We start from the raw sequence: 22,146 nt of genomic DNA on the forward strand, positions 1-22,146 counted from the left end.
CAACCATGATCCACGGAAAGCCACTTCGATCCACGAGGCTAGAGCACAACCATGACCCAACGACCGGAGCACAACGTTGAGAGAGTTTGAGAGATGAGATGAGAGCTGAAAGATGGAGTGACTAAGTCTGAGAGAGAGAGAGGCAAGGTGTGGGTTTTTAATAAAACTAGCTGCGAACCCACGCATTGCGCGTGATAATTATTTTTATAGTGGTTTTATTATTATTATTATTTTTTTTTTACAATTTAAACTAATCTAATAATGAGTAATGTATTTCGTAATTATATTTTTATTTATTATAGGAACAATCATAAATGTAATATAGGAACAGTCCAAAACACCAAAAAAACGTAAACCAAAAAAATTAATAAAACTTAACAATGATTAATTGAACCAATATTAGGATAAAATTTTATTTTTGATAATCTATTAAGGTTATTTTCTTTGTAGAAATTATAATTTCGGCTGCCCAAAACATATTATCAAATAAACAATTATTAGCAAAATCTAAGAATTAAATTTCTATACATGCATTGTTATAAAATAATAATAATAAAAATAAAATTGCAAAAGTTAAAATTTGTCACCTATCCGATTATTTTTGTTTGGCTAACCTTTGCTTTTCTTTAAATAAATGGCATTATAGAGTACTTCTAATACAACTATTAAGAGTACTTTGTCCACCACAAAGGATTAGAAAATAAATAAAAATTAGTAAAATCTCATAGTTTAACATCTAAATTGAGCACTATAAAAAATCATGTTATGTAATAGAATAAATACTAAATTATCCAAATCATGCTATGTAATAGAATAATAATATATTTTTATATGCTATATTTAATTCTTTAGAACGCAATAGGATGACATTTAACAATCAAAGAGAATAAAAAAATAAAAAAAAAAACAACAACAACAATTTAAAAAACAAAACTAAATCACAATTTAAAAAACAAAACTAAATCGCATTAACCCAAAATAAAGTTTTAAAGAATATAAAAAATTATCAACCTAAAGTAGAGATGCAAGAAAAAAAAATCCACCAAAAAATTTAGAGAGAGAGGTTTGTGAGGGAAAACTATGCATAGAATAGAAGAGACAGTGACAAATTTATAGTAAGAGGATGTGAATAAAAAGAGACAAAAATAAAGGAAGATGAAGGGAAAAAAGAAGAATGATATTAATGTAGAGGGTAGGGGGAGTTGAAAAGGTAAAGGAGAGAGAAAAATTGAAGAAGTAGTGGGAAGATGAAATGGTAAGGGAGAGAGAAAGGTTGGAGAAGTATAAATATTAAAAAAATTAATAAATGTTAAAAACAATTATAAGAAAATTGAAAAAAAAAAAAAAAAAAAAAACCCTAAAGCTTGAAAGCTTCAACGTTGTTGTTGTTGTTTTTTTTTTTTTTTTTTTTGCCTTTAAGCTGAAAAGGCTCACACAAAACCTTAAAGCTTGAAAGGCTTCAACGTTTTGTTTTTTTGTTTTTTTGTTTTTTTTCTTCCTTTAAGCTGAAAATGCTCACACAAAACCTTAAAACTGAATTGAAAAGGATTTGGGTTGGGCTTGATAGTGGAACTAAATAAATAAGAGGTGAACTTGATTAATTATATAGATTTATTATAAGGTGATAGTGGAAGTAAATAAATAAGTAGTGTTTTTTTTTTTTTTTTTCCTTCCTTTAGGCTGAAAAGGCTCACACAAAATCTTAAAACTGAACTGAAAAGGCTTTGGGTTGAGCTTGATAGTGGAACTAAATAAATAAGAGGTGGGTTAGATTAATTATACAGATTCATTATAAGGTGATAGTGGAAGTAAATAAATAAGTAGTGGGTTGGATTTATTATAGGGTGATAGTGGAAGTAAATAAATAAGTAGTGAGTTGTTTTATAGGGTTGAAAATTGTAAAAACCATTTTAAAATTGTAGGACAAATTATATTTTAAAAAAGAAAAGAAAAAAAATAATGACATAGCAGCTGATGTAGCGCAACGTGAGAATAGTAACATTAAACGTTACGCTTCAACTTTTAGTAATATATAGATAATTGGGCCGGTAGAATAAAATAATTTTTTTTAGCTCTCATGAACAGTGCACATCTATCTATAGATATGCACGGTAGCAATGGAGCTAAAAAAAATAGATTTAGCTCCACTGTTAGAGAATCATTTTAGTATTTGAGGAGCTAAATTATAGCAATATAGCAATATACCTCCAGCAAATGCTCTAAAGCATTTCCAAGCGCCACCAGCTTTTTAAAAGCATAATTGAACAGTAAAAATAAGATATACAGAAGTCAAGAAAAGTGAGCTTAATAATGGTGGATGACTCACATGGTGTGTCCTATTTCATCATTACACTGGGCAAAGTACTCACTCTTTTTTTCCTCCGCTCTTCGTTTGCTCTGTAGACTATTGAACATACTGGAGAGGAATCTTCCAACTAAAAAAAAAAGCCAATAAACTAAAATCAAACAAAGATGAATTATTCGGTCCCACGAGTAAAAGCAATTCCAATGACGAAGCTTCATAGTTCATACAACTTTCCTTAACTCTCCAACTTTAACTATAATAGTGTTTCTCTTCAATTATTGTCACTCTATTTTTTTTTTCTCTCTCAAACTGAGCACACACAAAGTTTTTTCAACCACCAGATCGTTCAAGCCTACTCGCATCCTCAAGGTCCTATCTATTCTCTTATACAATGTTTTGTGTGAATTTTCTGTTTTATTTCTTTCTTTCATTCTTTTTATATTTATTTATATGTTTCGATTTCTCTTTTGGATGATGAGAAAGCAGAGGGAAAGGGGAGGAGGAACATACAGATTTTTTTTTTCCTGGGCTTTGACCTTTTTGTTCTATAGCATCTGAATTTGTCTAGTCTTATACGAACTGTGATTGTTAAATTACAAACACAGAGGATGCTTTTGTAATGATTTAACGTTAGTTAAATAAATTTCTGCAAAAATAATAATCATAATACCCTGAGTTATCCACTTTGTTTAAAAAATAAACAAACAAAAAAATGTTGAATTCACTGAAAATAGAGGATGTGAATGCCCAGCAAGGCTAGGATCACTGACGCTGGCTTTTTTTTTTTTTCTTACTATTATTTTTTTAACAAAATTAAATGGTGCGAGGTAATTAGCAAATTGGGTGTAGTTGAAAGATTGTTGTGACCTTAGTTTATTTTATTAATGTCTTTAGTCTCTCTTTCACATACTCGCAAACAAAAGAAAAAATAATAGTCATTCCTTTATTAAAAAAGCAATTATATAATAGGAATTGAATCATGTGTTGTTTCTAAGATATTTTTGAGCTTTACAATCACTGCTGCAAATTCATTTCTCAAATCCATAAGCTTTCACTTTATACACGTCCATCTCTTTTATTCTATCCTTTCACTCCCTCCTAAAAAAAAAAGATCCATATCAAATCATTCCTTTTTTCTCTAATTTTTTTTTCTTTTACTTGTTCTGTCAATTTTAATTGAAAACTACCTCTTTTATTTATTTATTTATTTTTCTTTATTGTAGTTCAATACTTGCCGCCAACATATCTCCAATGTCTTCCATTAGCTCTCAGAAGGCCTCCTCTTCGTCATCATTTTCATCTTCAACACCTCGGTGGAAATATGATGTCTTTCTTAGTTTTAGAGGTGAGGACACCCGCACTAGTTTTACAGACCACTTATATGTTGCTTTGAAAATAAGGGGCATAATTACCTTTAGAGACGAGGAAAATCTTGAGATAGGAAAATCTATTTCCCCAAAGCTCTTGAAAGCAATAAAAGAATCGAGATTTGCAATTGTCATTCTCTTAAGAAACTTTGCGTCATCAACATGGTGCTTGGATGAACTTACAAAGATAATTGGATGCTTGAAAGAGACGACCACGACTGTTTTGCCAATATTTTATGATGTGAACCCATCTGATGTACGAAAACAAACAGGCACCTTTGCCCAAGCCTTTTTTAAACATGAAGAACGCTTCAAGGACAATATAGAGAAAGTGCAAACATGAAGAGCTGCATTAGAAGTGGCAAATCTCAAAGGGTGGCACCTACAAGATAGGTAATCCAATTTGATATATTACTTGCTTTTAGATGTTCAAACTTCAAATAAATACTCTTCTTATCTTAAGCCTTGTTTTGAACTTTAAGTAAAGCAACATAGATGTTCACACTTCATTTTTATTTTTACTTGATCTAACTAATTTACATTTTGTATTTCTTTCAAATCTCTCTTGCACCAAGTTATTTACTTATTCTTGATTTAACCAACAGAATAGAACATTGGATGTCTACTTTCTTTTTTGGTCCTATTTGTGCGTGGTAGTCACTAGATATCATTCTCTCTTCATTGCAAGTCTGAGGCACAACTTATCCAAAATAATGTGGGGGAGTTATGGCAAATATTGAGTTATGAATTCTTAGAAGATACTGAAGACCTAGTAGGAATAGAATCTTGAGTGAAGGAATTGGAGTCATGTTTGGCTATAGGGTCTGATGATGTTCGCATTATAGGGGTTTGGGGGATGGGGGGAATAGGTAAAACAACTCTTGCTAGAGTTGTTTTTCGTAGGGTTTCGAACAAGTTTGAAGGTTGTTGCTTTCTTTGTAATGTCAGGGAGGTTTGTGAAAAAGATGGTTTAATTCCATTGCAACAACAACTTATTGGAAAAATATTAAATGAAAGGATGACGAGGGAGTTTTCGTGATCAAGAATAGATTACATCATAAAAGAATTCTTCTCATTGTTGATGATGTAAATCAATTAGACCAGTTGAAAAAGTTGGTTGGGAAGCATAATTGGTTTGGTTCTGGCAGTAGAGTTATCATAACAACAAGGGATCGATAAGCATTTACTATGTATACTTGAAGTAGATGAAATATTCAAAGCTGAAGGATTGAGTGATGGTGAAGCTCTTCATCTTTTGAGTTTGAAAGCTTTTAAAAAAGACCGCCCTCCCGAAGATTATTTACAGCTATCCAAAGATGTCGTACAATATACTAAAGGCCTTCCTTTAGCTATTGAGATTTTGGGTTCCCTCTTCTTTAATAGAAGCATCGATCATTGTAAAAGTATATTACTTAGGCTTAAAGAATTCCCTAAACCCTCAATTCTCCATGTACTTAAAATAAGTTATCATGAATTACACGAAACTGAGAAAAAAATATTCCTATATATTGCATGTTTCTTTAATCATGGGTACAAAAATAGTGTAGTAAAGAAACTAGATTATCTTGGCCTTTACCCTGATGTTGGATTATAGTTTCTGGTTGATAAATCTCTAATAAAAATGAATCACCTTAGAGTGTGGATGCATGATTTACTACAAGAAATAGGTAGGAAAATAGTTCATGAAGAGTGCCCCAAAGAACCTGGAAAGTGTAGCATTTTGTGGTCATTTGGAGACATTAACAATGTACTAACAAATAATACGGTAAGAGGTTATATAGAAAACTTGAACATATACCCTATCATATTATTCAAAAAGTTCAATTCAGAGTAGCTTTGGTAATCATACATTTTGCAATTCTCTAATCCTTTTTGTTCATGATTATTAGGGAACAGAAGCAATTCAAGGCATAGTCCTAAAGTTGCCTGAATCAAAAGAGGCATGTTCGAATCCTGAATCTTTTTCAAAGATGCATAATCTTAAACTGTTCATAATTAGAAATGTTCAGCTTCTCCATGAACCCAAACATCTTCCTATTGGCTTAAGATTTCTTGAGTGGAAAGGGTACCCTTCAAAATCTTTGCCATTAAATTTCCAATCAAATGAGCTTGTTGAACTTTACATGTATGGAAGCTACATTGAACAACTTTGGAAAGGAGCAAAGGTAATTTAAGCATCCTTGTTCTTATTTGTATTTAAGTTCCATTAAATTGTAGGGATTTGATGAAGCTAATTGTTCATTTTTTTTTTTTTTTTGGTTGCTTTTAATAGTCTTTTGAGAAGTTGCAAATCATCCAAATGAATGGTTCTACAAACCTTAAAGAAACCCCTGATTTGCTCAGAGTCCCAAATCTTAAGGAAATGGTTCTTGAAGATTGTTTAAATTTACGTGAGATTCACCCTTCAACTTTGGTTCATAATAGGCTTACTCTTCTCAATCTACAAGGCTGTGTAAATGTCAAAACTCTTCCAAGCAAGTTTGAAATGAAGTCTCTTGAGGTTCTTATTCTTTTTGGTTGCTCAAAACTAGAAAAGATTCCAGAATTTGGAGAAAACATGCAATGTGTATTAGAGCTTCATTTGGGTGGAACTGCTATTACTAAATTACCCACATCAATTGGGCATTTGACTAGCCTTGTTTTATTGAATGTAAGATATTGCAAAAGTCTTACATGTCTGCCAAGCAACATTTTTAATTTGAAGTTGCTTAAAGACGTGAATATTTCTGGATGCTCAAAACTTGAGAGACTGCCAAAGAATGTGGGGAACGTTGAAAGTATAGAGGAGCTGGATGTGAGCGAAACTGCAATAAGAGAGGTGCCTTCTTCCATTGGTCTCTTAAAAAATCTTAAAGTGCTCTCTTTCAATGGATGTATGGGGTTATCATCATTTAACTATTCAAGGCCAAAAATTACAGATCCCATGGGATTGTCCTTCCTATTAGGTTTGTGTTCTTTGACTACATTGAATCTACGTGGTTACAATCTCAACGCAATCCCTGATGATATTGGTTGCTTATTCTCTTTAGAAACATTAGATCTAAGTGAGAATAGTTTTATTTGTCTTCCTGATAACATCAGTCAACTATGTAAGTTGGAATATATATATTTTATGGATTGCACGAGTCTTCGATCATTGCCAAATCTTCCAATAGATATTGTAGTAATTTCAGGAGATGGTTGTACCTCACTGGAAACGTACGAGATCTCCAAAAACCTAATTCTTCTTGTAAGGGACGACTTTATCTTCCAAATTGCTATAAACTGGCTAACAATCAAGATTTCATTGACATTTTTTTGGCAGTAATAAGAAAGCACCATCAGCTCTCTCTCTCTCTCTCTCTCTCTCTCTCTCTCTCTCTCTCTCTCTCTCTCTCTCTCTCTCTCTCTCTCTCTCTCTGTATTTTATAAACAACCTACTTTGTTTGTTTTAGGGATTGTCTCATCATAGTAGATATGACATATTCAATTGGAGATATGATATGTTTATTCCTGGAAGTGTAATACCGAAGTGGTTTATCTATCAAAGTGTTGGGGCTGAAGTGAATATAAAAGAACCTTCTTCACATTTGTGTGATGACTGGATGGGGATTGCTGTTTGCGTTGTATTTTCTTCTCTTCTCAAATATCCACCAGATTGTCAATTCATAGCAAATGGAAAAGTAATGTCTACTAAAGTAGGCAGTGATCTAATGCTTGATCAATTATTAATAGGTGGTTTATTTTCAGATGGTTTATTAACATATCATATTTGGCTATTTTATTTGCTTCCTCAATACTTCGAGGAGGAGGAGGACATAAAATTACTGAACGAATGTGTGTTGGTGTGGGAGTGTGTTCCAAACACTTTTATTCTTATTTATTTTCTAGCTGTTGGAAATTTATGAGTAAAATAGTCGTTGGGCAATTATGAGAAAAATAGCCGTTAGGCAATAATTGATAATATAGCCGTTGGGCTTTTAAGGGTTATTAGTAACCAATAACTATAGACTATTATCTTCATAAGTAGCCTATATAATACTCATCATAACACACTTTCTAAAGGGGTCTTTTTTACTACTCTATATTTTAGAAATACACAAATCTACTATCTTTCTCTCCCACATATTTTTTCTACAAGAATATTTGTTTTAAGGAAAGGCAATAGAGGGTTGTTCTTAAACCTTTTGTGAGTGGAAGTGCGTACATCACAAAGGTCGACGCAATAGTCTAATCCTGGGGGGTTGTTTGGCCAAGAGAACCAATCGCACCAAGTTTTACTTTGAGTGGCACAAATCAACCTTTAAGGACAACTCTTTCGTGATGTGATTCTATAGCATTGTGAGATTGTTCTAAACTCATTTTTATTTTATGTTCTTGCTAATTATTTGAGATATTATTTCTGTATCAAAACTTGTTTATTCACTAAAATGTTTCCAACAATGTGAAGCAAATGAATTGAGTCAGATTGGCATTAAAATTGATACCCGGGGTGATTCAAGAAAGGAGGTGAAGAAATGCAGGTTCCGAATGATATACAAGAAAGACATAGAAGAACTCAACCGAACTATGGTTCAGAGTAGCAACACCAGCATCATTCCTTGTGAGGACTTGGATGTTCCCCATCATAATTTCAACAATTCAGCTGTGGTAGCGGAAGGTAAAAAATCAAAGCAAATTTCTCCTTGAAGTGCTTAGGCTATTTTGTTGGGATTAGATTTAGGCCTTGGAATTGAGTTAATTTCTCCTTGCTCTTTGAAGTAGTGGTTGGCACAATGGATGGAGGATCCAAATTTTTATAGATTGATGTTTAAGGGTGCAAAAGAGTGTGCTTAAGAAGAGATAATGCTTTGTTTTGCAGGTATGTACAAGTCTCTATTGCACAACAGGTAGATCAGAGTAACTGCAGGAAAGTACCAAGGCAAGTGTATCCAGTTGTGGATGTTGCTGACAATTGAGGGACACTAGCAGAGATGGTGTGGATAGGGTGGTTTTCGCTATGAAGCCAAATCATGCGATGGTAGGCTATTGCAGTTCTTCCATATGGATGCCATTTCATGTGATGGCAAGTTGTTGCAGTTCTTCCTTATGCGACCACATGGCATGCAACTAGATGCCTGGTTGTGCAAAAAGCATTAACTGAGGCTATACAGCTTGATTTTTGCATACTTATTTCAACAAGATCTAGAGTGGAGGAGCTCTTTTTGAGGAAGAAAGTTCCTTGGCAAATTGTTGTGCTGATTGAAGACCATAAGTGCATGGAAGTTGGACAACGCTAGTGGTTATGTATGTTGTGCATAAGAGAGTCACTGTAGATCTTGGGGCCCTAGCTACTCTTTCTTTCAAGTCTTATAGACACTAGTCGCGGACCCGTGTGCTCCGCGTGATAATATTTTTAGGATGATCTCATTAAATTTATTTTTTGCAGTTTAGACTAATTTAATAAATAATAATGTATTTCATAATCATATTTTTATTTATTATAGGAATAATTACAGATGTAATATATATAATTTTTTCGTACCAAAATGAAAGCAATACAATTTTTCATGAGAATTCAAAAGTAGTAAAAATATTAATTTATTAATAAAAATTATTTATAACATTTTGTGTATCATTAAAAAGTATATAAAATATGATTTTTTTTTTTTAGTTTAAAAAAAAAAATTTCAAGTTTAAAAAAAAAAACTTTTTCAAGTTTAAAAAAAAAAACTTTTTCAAATCCAATTGTATCTACAGTACAATCAAAAACACCAAAAAACTTATAAAAAAAAATCAACAAAAATTACAATTCAAAAAGAGAAAGGGAAAAATAAAAATCACATCAAAGTCAAACTTCTTCTTCTGAATATGTAAAACATTTCAATCGTGATGTGATCAAGCCAAATATCTAAGAGCATCCTCATCAGGTGTGCCAAATGCCAAATATTTGGCATTTGGCACACCAAACACCAAAAAATCCTTCTCATGAGGTGTTCTATATCCTATAAATTTTAGCATACGTAAACAGTACCGTTCTATTTTTAGAACGGTACAGACAGATGTTCTATGAAAAAAAATATTTTTTTATTCTATTCCTCTCTCTTCATTTATGACTCTTTCTTCTCTCTCTTTCTTTTTCTTCTTTCTTTCTCCGCCTAATTCAGCTTCTCAGTTCACCTTTTTCCTTCTTTTTTTCTTCTTCTTTCTTTCTCCAGAACTTCCACCTCTCCCTTTTTCTTGCTTTTTTTTTTTTCCCCTTTTTTCTTTTCTGTCACTTTCTCCACGCCTTCTCTATCTTTTTTTTTTTTTTTTTTTTTCCCCTGTCACTCTCCTTCTCTGTCTTTTTTTTTCTCTGCCTAGGCCGTTGCCATTGAGATCGGCCGTCAATGTGGAGTTCGGCCTCGCCGTGGAGTTTAGCCTTGCTGATGAGGCCATCGCCGTGGAGATCTCTGATTCTGATCTCCCTCTTTATTTTTTTCCCTTCGTTTGTGGATTCCATGTGATTGTGATTATGGGTGAGTTGGTTCTTTTTCAAGCTCTTTTTTTTGGGATAGTTTTGTGTTGATTTTGGAGATTTTTTTTAAAAGTAGTATTGGGTGGTGGTGGCGGCTGGTGGGTTTTACCTGTGGGTGGTGGTGGTGGGTTTTACCTGTGGGTGGTGGTGGTGGGCTGTGCTTGGGTATGGTGGTGGTGGGTTGTGCTGTGTATCAGTGTATGGTGGGGTTTTGTTGAGGTTTTTGGATTTGGAATTTGTTGGAGGACCGATGATTGTGGTTGTAGCAGTGGTTGTTGTGGCGGTGGTTGTAGCGGTGGTTCTTGGTTCTTGGATGGTGGTGACTGCCGGGACTGTGTTTTTGTATATTATTGGGTTTTGAGAAAATATATTATTTTAATGTGTAGTAAAAATTATTTTAATGTATAGAATTGAAGTATAGAACATCTGATAAATGAGATGTTGTAAAATGATGTGCTAAAATGATAAAGTGGGTTTTTGGTGTGTTAAAATGACATTTTTTTTGAGAGAGCTAATGGGAATGCTCTAATGCATAATCAAATTCAAAATTTTTAATAAGATTTTGAAGTGACACAATCGAAATATGTCATTATTCCCAAGAAAAAAAAGTGTTGGTTATAACTTTATATATAATGATGTAACCAAAAGTACAAAAGGGAAATTTAGAGAATTTTTTTTGTAAAAATAAGAAGTATTGTGTTAATACTATCATAATCTAATCTAACACGTAATCCAACATATGAAAAATGAGTAGATAAATAAATAATTTTAAACACAAAATTGAATTTTTTTTTCTTAAAAATCTCAAAGAATACACAAATGAGATAAGGAATATGAACAATACAAAATATTTGTAAATGCTTAAAACAATTACTCAAGCATCTAAAAATATCATATAATAGAGACATAACAATTTGCTGCTAATTTGTTAAACAAAATATTTACAAATAATGAAAGGAAATTGCACAAATACCATCTTTTTCAACTGCATTAACTATTCTTCATTGTATTGTCTAAACTATCCTGCTATTTTTCAAATAAACTAAAACTTGTCAACAACACAAAATATGGACATATTATAATATGATTTTTCCCTAAATCTAGTCAACAACATTAAAACTATTTTGTGTTGTAAATAAAATGATAAAACAAATACTTGCATCAAATAACACATATAAATTAGTCAATAATAAAACAATGGGAGTAAAAACCTCATAAAAAAAAATCCAACAAAAAATGAGAGAGAGAGAGAGAGAGAGAGAGAGAGAGAGAGAGGGAGGGAGGGTGAGAAATAACATTTTTGTGTGGGAAAGTATACATAAAATGGGAGAGAGTAACAAATTTATAGTAAGAAGATGAGAATAAGAAAAGTCAAAATAAAGGAAGATAAATAGACAAAATTATATGTAAAGTTAAAACCGTCCAAGAGAAATATGTATAGGCAATACTAAGTTATAATATCAAAATTAAAGGAGGTGAATATGTAAAGTTAAAACAACCTAAGATGAATTTGTAAAGCCATTATATATATATATATATATATATATATATTTATATATATAATATTGTCAAAAAAATTAAAGGTAAAAAATAAATATGAAAAACAATAATGATGTGGCAGTGACGTAGAGGGTGAGGTGGCTTAAGCTTTTAGATATATATAGATTTTTGGACTCTACTACTAGTCAACCATTCTGGCATTATTGTATCCAAAAATCAAACCGGGAAAAAAATTGTTATCTTTATACCTTTTTTGGACTAATTTATGCCTTGGGCATATGTTTGTGTGCAATCATTAACATTTTAGGACATTTAGATATATATAGATTTTTGGACTCTACTACTAGTCAACCATTCTGGCATTATTGTATCCAAAAATCAAACCGGGAAAAAAATTGTTATCTTTATACCTTTTTTGGACTAATTTATGCCTTGGGCATATGTTTGTGTGCAATCATTAACATTTTAGGACATTACATAAGAGATTTGTTTCTTCGTGTGAAAATTCCTTTTCATTCTCCTGTTAAAGCAAATAAGAGCAATTGACTTAACCATCTAATGACTCTAGCTGAGTAACATACATAGCTCATGACGCAGATTGTCTAATGAGTTATGTATTTTACATTAGAAAAACTTTTGAGTCACATTATATAAATTTCCAGTAGAAAAATTGTGCTTAAAAGGCTTAGAAGGTTAATGATAAGAAGGGAAATGAAGTTTAGAATAGCTTCTCTTGTTTGTTAATGGAAAGATGAAAATTGCCTAATGAGTTCCAAACTTCCAATTCAAAAGGAAATAGGGCAAAAGCGTCTTGTCCTTTCAAGAATGTTATTTGCTATGTTAACAAGAGCTTTTGGTTTCAACCAAGGAACATAAGTAGATGTAGAGAATTCACAACACTTGATAATGTATTGAGAAGTCTCATTAGTGCTTAGAGGGGGAAAAGTCATTAGTGAACTGATTGAAACCTTCATATAGTTCATGACGCGAATCCATTTGCAAAGTCAAGAATTTTGAAGATGGGGGTTCCCACTGAATTTTAGATTACATTTTCAATCTTATGTTATTATTATTTATTTTTAAAAATGGTTACATCTAGATCAGTAATATTGTCTTCAACTGCCTTTTTTTTCATCTTAAAATAAGGTCTCCCTTTCAAAATCCTCCCACCCCTCTTTCTTTTCCTCTCTCTTTCAATGAACACGATGAGCTTTCTCTTTTCATTTTATCCCAAACAATTTTTGGTCATTTGCTATACCTTCTAGATTTACAATGCAACAAATCACATAAACTTGTTACACATCAAAACCAACTAGTCTGTAACACTCATCAATTCATTAATGGAAGGGAAATGCAACAAAAGATTGATCATATGACATAATCCTTTAGCTTTCAAAGAACTTGGGTACAATCATGAGACCAAGATAGCTATTGTTTAAAATGATCGAAACCAAGATATAGATTCAGGTGAAATGTCAACCAATTCCAAGTTTGAAAAAAAAAATTCATAGTAAAATACTTGATTGGACATTGAGGATCTCTCTAAACCAATTGATTTTTAATATCTTTAGTAATTTGCTAATCGTATACTTTTTTTGAGAGAAAATGAGACAGGACCATGCCCTTGAATTTATATTTCTCGATCCTTCGAAAAGATGTAAAAGTCAAGCCAATTGTAACTTCCAGTGAAGTTGTAGACTTGATAGCCACAGACACATTGAAAAAGGTTCAGACACTCCACAAGCATACTCATTATGATGCAAAATTTCGCAACTCTAGGTTCGGTGAAAGAAAGAAAATTAAAAAAAAAAAAAAAAAAAAAAAAAAAAAAAAAAAAAAAAAAGAAGGGGAGAGAGCAAAAACGGAAGCTGCAAAGAAAGACTAGAAAAAGGAATCATCAAAACTAATTAAGAGCGACATTGTTGACATGTTCTATAGAATTTGTACCATATTTTATCTGATAGCCATAAAAGGCACAAAGAAATCAAAACTCACCAAAGAACTGAGTGAAAATGCATGTGAAGAAGTTCAAGTTGTAGGAATCATTGTAGGTCACTGCATGCGGAAGAGGTTTCACAATGGTGTCAATGCTGAATACTAGTTGAGTATCATATCTCAAACTTAATTATGAACGGATTAAATGCAAAATTATACAAAGGAAGCAAATGAAAGAAGAAAATAAGAGTAAAGATACTGTTGAGAGCCAAATAAACATAGATGTAAGCTGTATATTTCCAAGAAGTGAGTTAGTGTCAAAAGTGTCAATTGATAGAAAGAAAAAGAACATAATATTTATTATTGTCATTATTTTGGTGAAAAAAAGGGTTAGGTGGGAATAGTGACACCCCCTACCTCCCTCGGGCAAAACCTCATTTTTATGAAGTATAAAGAGCACTACTACTTTGCTAGTAGGGAAAGGACCTGAACCCAAGCCACTAGTCCAATCTCAACGGTGGTGAACATAATATATTTGGAGTATATCAATCAATTAGTATACATCCTACAGACATGCCTTTGTCCATAAACAACAATGTGGATGTTGATGGCTTTCACAAATAAAAATTTTCAATCAATTTCAATGATCTACAATCACGGAAGGAACAAATATGTAACCTCACTTCATAAAACTGAGGCTTCAAGCATATTAGGAATCAAAAATATTAAGCCTCAATAATAAGAGGCTTCAACGATACATTAACTACCTTACCACTTATACCAAAAACTTAAACAGTTAGGAAATGATAAACTTAAGTATTTAACCATTATTATAACACTTCCTCTAATGTGTGAGATTATACTTCCCTTATATGTTGGACCCAACACAAGTGATTTGTAAATTTCTTAAATGGGAGGTAAAGAAGAGATAAGATTTGAACTCAAGATCACTTACTCTAATACTATGATGAATTGTTGGTTATCCCAAAAGCTTAAAATATTAGAAAATTGTAAACTTAATCATTTATTTATTATTCTAATGGTTTGAAACAAAAAGACATGTCATGGTCTTTCAACTTGAAACTGTATATTGGTTATAAATTCTCATCCACTACTAGAATAAATTTCTTCTTCTTTCCTTGTGTTTTTTAGTTTTCTATCCTAGGAAAAAGTTCTCATCCACTACTACAATGGGGTATTCCTGATTGTGTATCTAATTTTGGTTTGTTGTGATAAGGATTCATAGCCAACCCCAAAATTTAGGACTAAGATTTCTTCTTCTTGTTTTACTAAGTTCCTTAAACACATTTGCCAACTGGTGGAAGCTCACATTCCCCAATTATCCTTAAACAAAAAAACTAACAATTAAGAACAACCAAGAATCCCCCAACACTGCAAAATGGCTAGTACTACTGAGAAAGACATGATCTTTAAACCACCAATAGCAAGTAAACAAAAAACCTAAATAAGAATTGGCTAACTAGAGAAACACAATTTAAAGCAAGTAAACAAGAAACTAAGAATTGGGTACTCAAAGACGCAAAATTCGAAGCAAGTAATCAAGAATTCGCTCAACTTGGTAAGTAAAAATAACCAAGAAACAAAAATAAAATCCGTAAAATTGAGACCTAAAAGTTGTAGCGGAGTTGGAGGTCAACCTCAACGAGGGAATCATCATCGTTGTCATAATTTTCGGGGTGTTTGGACTCGTCTTTTTACTAAATTCCATTTTTTCATTAACAGTGAATTCCATTTGGACTTGTGTGTTGTGTCAAGTTAACAATAAATTTCTCTTGTTTATAAAAGTTTTTGCAACTTTTTTCATAACTTGATGAGATACTAAAAAAAGTAATATCACTTTCACTTTTTTTAAAAGAGGAATATTACTCTCACTTTAACCTAATACTAATATCACTTTTATTATATATCAACCATAAAAGGTCACCTAAATAATTAGGAAAAAGTTATAAAAATTTTGGTATCATTAGATTTATATTTCATTTACTAGTATTTACCAAGATATGTGATGTTAAGGTCATCTAAATTATAAAAAAAGTGTCATTTTAATAGATGTTAAATTAAGTGAATAATTGTTGAGAGTTTTGTAACTCAACCGGCACCTCCTCTTATTTTTATCTCAATGATGTAATCGATTTTCCTTTATGATGAGAAAAAAAATTCAAGTCTTCCCTTTTCCATTTGTTATATATATATATATATATATATATTCTTCACCTCAAACTCATGCTTTTTTGGAACTCAAAAGGTGCAACAAATGCCTACAAAAGTTGATTGCTATCTTGGTCTAACAATAAAAGAACTATCATCAGGAGCAGACGCTATAGGCTGAAACTCTCTCCCAAAAAAAAAAAAAAAAAAAAAAACAACAAAGTACCTATCAATTTAGGATAATTGCATTGTAATGGTTTAGTGATTAAAAAAAAAGTTAGGGTAAATTACAAAGTTAGTCCTAGTCTTCCCTTTTCCATTTGTTATATATATATATATATTCTTCACCTCAAACTCATGCTTTTTTGGAACTCAAAAGGTGCAACAAATGGCTACAAAAGCTGATTGCTATCTTGGTCTAACAATAAAAGAACTATCATCAGGAGCAGACGCTATAGGCTGAAACTCTCTCCCAAAAAAAAAAAAAAAAAAAAAAAAAAAAACAACAACAACAACAACAAAGTACCTATCAATTTAGGATAATTGCATTGTAATGGTTTAGTGATTAAAAAAAAAAGTTAGGGTAAATTACAAAGTTAGTCCTATCATTTACACCATGTCTCAATTTGATTCCTAACCTTTCACTTGTGTCAATTTAGTCATTGCCGTTATCTTTTGGATGAAAATTGCTGACATAGTAAATGGTCCAAATAAAAAAAAAATTGCCACATCAATGGACACTTGTACTGCCACATCATCTAACAACCAAAATCCCAAACTCAACTCCATCTGTTCTCCCCCTCTCTCGTTAGTCACCACCAACCAAACCCATCTTCATATCTTCTCCCTCATCCTCTAAGAAGTGGCAGACACCAGCAAGTTCAACTTAAGAATAATTGATTGAAATATTTATCTTATGTTACCTAGCAAAGATACAAAAGTCGTGTCAGTCCATCCAAAGTGAGAAAATAAGGAACTTTATAAGTCTGGGACCACATAAGACTTTCACCATATCCTAATATTCCCACCAGATCCTAATATCAGCCATATGTATAACAAATGAAATAAAACCCAAAACACATAACCTGGAGGGTTTAGAAAAAAACAAAGGAAGAGTTCCTAAGTCTATAACTGTGGATACTGCCACAGCCAAATTTGCTTTAGTTTCATCTATCATTTTGTTTTAATAACAGTAATCTACCGACTGCTATGTAGTTAGCTTGTAAAGTAGATTGCCCTTCAGTTGTTCCCTTCTTTGATTGGTGGAGACTAACGAGAGAGAGGGGGAAAGGAGATAAAGATGAGTTAGGAATTTTATTAGAGTTTAGGAATTTTAATTGTCGTGTTTCAAATTTAATTTGTTTTTTTTTTTAATTAAAAAAAAATTGATGCAGTGGTATAGGTGTTTGTTGACGTGGCAAATAAATAATTTTTTATTTTGGCCGTTTGCCACATCAAAAACTTTTCATTTAATAGATAACGACAATGACTAAATTGATACAACGCTGAAAGGTTAGGGACCAAATTAACACATTTAAAAGGGCAGGAACCAAATTAAAATATGATATAAAAGATAGGGACCAACTTTGTAATTTACCAAAAAGTTATTAATACTGTCTTCAACCAACCTGAAATAGTTCATCAATTTCGTCCCATTGGCTTATGCAAAACCCTCTACAAAACTATGACAAAACTTCTCATCCAAAGATTGAAACCCTTCCTCCCCGACCTTATTCATCCTTTTCAATCTAGTTTTATTGTGGGAAGGAAAGCCAGTGACAATGTGATTCTAACTCAAGAAATTATTCATTCCATGACCATCTCCAAAAGTAAGCAAGGCCTTATGGCCCTTAAAATTGATCTTGAAAAAGCTTTTGACAAACTCGAGTGGAACTTCATTCACAATGTCCTCAAATAGTTTAACTTTCCAAATGATTGGATTGAACTTATCATGTCCTGTCTTACCACCTTTATCCTCTCAGTTATGATTAATGGTGAGAAACTTGATCCTTTCCTTCCCTCTCACAACATCCGCCAAGGCGATCCTCTGTCCCCCCTACATTTTTATCATTTGTATGGAATATTTGGTGAAGCTCATCAATACTAAAATTTCTTTTGGCAACTGGTTAGGTATAAAGACTTCAAGAGACGGGCCATCCTTCTCTCATCTTTTTTCGCCGACGACTTCATCCTCTTCGCCAAAGTCACAAAGAAAAATTGCCTTGCTATCAATAAGGTTTTAGAGACTTTCTGCACCATCTGGGTTCAAAAAGTGAATTATGGCAAGTCAAAGCTTTTCTTCTGCACTCATACCGATGAAGCTAATGCTACCATGGCAAAAAGGGAGCTTGGCATGGAGCATACCAACGATTTTGGGAAATATCTTGGTGTCCCCATCATCTCCGACGGTTGAAATAAGAGAGCTTTCAGCCTTATTGTCGAAAAAATCAAAGCAAAGCTCTTATGTTGGAGGTCCCATTCCCTCTCCATGGGGGGCCAACTCGTGCTCATCAACTCCGTCACCTCGGCAAAGCCCATCCACTTGATGCAGTGCACTCTCCTCCCTGCAAAAATCTACCATGAGCTTGACAAGATCAACTAAGGTTTTCTCTAGGATGAGATCTAGGAAAAAGATCCACACTATCAACTGGAACACAATCACCAAACCAAAACATTTCGGTGGACTAGGTATTATGCGCAGCCTCAGTCACAATAGAGCTTTGCTTGCAAAAAGGGCTTGGGAGCTCCGCCTTGAACCAAATAGCATATGGGCTGAAACCTTTAGGAAAAAATACCCCCTTCCTCGAATGCCATCAAAAGAAAATTTCTTGTTTAGGCCAGTTTTCAAAAAGCCCAAAATATTTGCCAGGAAGGCACTCACTGGCTTATTCGCAAGGGAGAAACTCCCAGGTTTTGGCTTGATAATTGGACAGGCCACGGTAAACTCCACAATCTTATCGAAGGGCCTCTCCATGAGAATGACATGGTTCTTAAGGTGAAAAACTTTTGGGACAGCAATGGCAATTGGGACTTCTCTGTTTCATCTTTCGACATTCACCTATACATCTGTAAGATCATTCAAGCCACCCTACGCCCTATTCACTTCGTCCTCAATGACAACCCCTGTTGGAATTATTCTCCTAATGGTCAATTTACTTCTTACTCAGCCTATCTCATATCTTCGAGTCTGCCCATACTCGTACCACACCCAGCTAGAACTGGCTTTGGAAATCCCCTACTTTCCCTTGAGTCAAAATGTTTCTTTGGCTCGCATGCCATGATCGCCTTTCCACAAAGAACCAACTCTTTAAGTGCTACATTCTATCTAAAGACTCTTGCCCTCTCTGCCTTTCATCTACTGAAACCACCATCCACATCCTTTGGGATTATCTATACACTTCAACCATTTGGCAAAATTCCTCAAAACCCACTATTCCTCACAACTTCTTCACCCTCAACCTTCCCAACTGGCTCAAGCTCATCTCATCCCCCACACCTCACACCTCAAACCACAATACCATACCTTGGCACATTATCTCCCCCCTAACTGCTTGGTGCATCTGGACAACTCGCAACAAGTTCGTCATGGAGAACATCCCCTTCTCGGCCTAGGCTATCTCAATAAAAGCCAAATCCCTAGCCCAAGATGTATGGCATCTGATCCCTATAAAAAAAATGCTCCCATCAAGAATAGCACTATCCACATCGATTGGACCCCCCTCCTGTTGGCTTTTTAAAACTCAACATCGACAATTCAGCCAAAGGAAACCCAAGCTTAGTAGCGGTTGGTGGGCTTATAAGAGATCACAACGAATCTTGGATCGCTAGCTTCACTAAATCCATTGGCTTTACTCACCCCATGGCAACAGAGCTTTGGGGTCTCAAGAAAGGCCTTGTCCTAGCAAAAAACCTTAACATTAGGAATTTGCTAATAGAAATTGATGCCAAAGCTATGACTGATATCATTAGCTCTCAGAATGATACCTCTTTTGTTACACATCCTTAGGCTAACCTCATTCTTGAATGTAGGTCCTTGCTTTGGTGTTTTGAAGATGCCCGAATCAGTCACACCCATCGTGAAGGAAACTATTGTGCTGATATTTTGGCTAAGGAGGGAATTTTTAGTTCTAGTTCTTTTGTTTATCACTCTTCTCCTCCTTATTGTATTATGTACCAACTTTTGGCTGATGCATGGGGTGTTTGCTACCCCAGACATTGTATTTCCTAGCTTTCGTTTAATTTAAGTTTCGGTTTACCAAAAAGAAGAGAAATAGGTATGTTGTTGGTCCATGAGCCCAACTTCAATTAAATGTTAGAAGGGCCTTACATGTTTCTTTTGATTTTTAAAATGTTCACTTACAAGGTTGTTGGGCCAAACTTCTTATGCAATTGGGCCTTAATTGTGTCTGGGATAGTGATTTGGGCCTAGGCAAGCTGAAAGTAATGCAAATTTATGGGTCTTTTATTTATTTATTTTATTTTTATTATTTTAAAGATAATGCAATTTAGGGCCTAGTTAATGATTTTGTGGATGATTGAGAACTACAAGAGGCTGAATCTTTTCTCAAAGATCCCATGGTCCATGGAAATGCCAAGCCTTAGGATGCGTTTAGATATTGTTTATTTTGCTGAAAATTGAAAACAATAAAAAAGATAATAAAAAAGTTATTGTTCACGTGTGGGTTACTGTTCATTTGCCTTGATGCACTGTTCGTGTCCCATGAACAGTGCAAGAGGCGTTGGTTAAAAAAAAAAAAAAAAAAGCCAAAAACGCAGACAAGCAAGACGCATCAGCCCAATCGAAACGTATACCAACATGCTAAACCTAAAACGAAAAATGTGGCTATCAAGTAAATAAAATAAATTTGGCTAGTAAATAATTTCACACGTGTTACTCAATATTTCTTCTAGGTGGATAGGGACAGACCTTCAATTATCCTCTTCTTACTTATCTCTTAAGCATTTCCAAGTGCCACTAGCCATTTAAAAGCATAGTTGAACAGTAAAATATGATACAAAAGTCAAGAAAAGTGCGCACAATAATGGTGGATGACTCATATGGTGTGACCTATTTCATGCAGCCATAGGACCAGTTGTTGAAATTACAACATCATATCATCTAATCACTGAGCAAAGTACTCTTTTTTTCCTCCTCTTTTCTTTTGCTTTGTAGACTATATAGAAAGCCAAGATCTATGTTGCTAATTGGTTCATTAGCTTCATTGGATAAGGATGGCTATTAGAGTTGCACCATACGTAAGCATTGCTTATCTTATCATGACTTTTTTTTTATTCAAGAATTTCTTTACCTAAATCATGTGAAGATGTCTTTTTTTTTTTGGAACTTTTGAAGTAAACCATTGTGCACTATAAAGTGAAATATCATCCACGTATTTAGCATATATATGTTAGGGAGGAGAGAATATATGAGTTTAATATCTAAAGTTTTAAGGGTCTTTTGAAAACCAATTCGGACTATGCATGCTTATATATAATCACAAATTCTAAAAACCAAGGGTTTGGTTCTTAAATTGAAAAAAAGCATGATTTCAATTCGTGGTAATTATGTAGATGACTTGCTTGATAATTTTTTTATTATTATTAAACCCCATCAAATTCGAATGGCTAAAATTTAAGATGACTAGTATGCACCCATTATATTTACAAACATTCAAAGGATTTTATTCGTGATTGGCATATATGTCATAGATAAGTCAATTCATGTGGTAAGGGCAAATGTTGACCTTAAAAGATATGCTAAAATATCATTCATACAACCTAATTTAAGATTGCCTTTAAATTGATTGATTAATTATAAAGTATATGAAATTCGCTTGAGAAATTATTTCCTAACTCTTTTATATGGATTCAACCTTTATATGAAAAGAAGGTGTAATACACCAAGTACGTTAAATAATTTTTTTTTAAGTAATCATTAAATAAATTCATAATTTACACAATGTTACCTTCTCAAAAAAAGAAAAGAAAAAGTATTACCGTGGTATCAACATGCCCTTTTCATCAACATTCATTGGAATCTTGTCAGTAATCCACTCAAAAACAATAAGATATCACTTTGAATGGGAAAATATAAAACAATATTTTTTTAGGTGGATTAACCACAAAAATGCGACGGACTATAATGAAAATTGACACATTGATGTTGTTGTAATTGTAAATGGTGTAAATTATAAGTTTTAAAAGTTAATGAACCGATCTAAAAGTGACCCTAGATTTAGAGGGTGTGAAATGTATTTTACCCTAAAATTTAAGATGTTACATAGCCTTAAGAAATATAAATTTTTTATTACAAATATTTATAATTGATCCTAGTAATGAGAAGTAACCCCTTTAATATATAGGCTAATATGTAACAGACTTGTGATCTTTTTTTT

Source organism: Quercus lobata, chromosome 5 (assembly GCF_001633185.2).
Source record: "Quercus lobata isolate SW786 chromosome 5, ValleyOak3.0 Primary Assembly, whole genome shotgun sequence".
Classification (NCBI taxonomy): domain Eukaryota; kingdom Viridiplantae; phylum Streptophyta; class Magnoliopsida; order Fagales; family Fagaceae; genus Quercus; species Quercus lobata.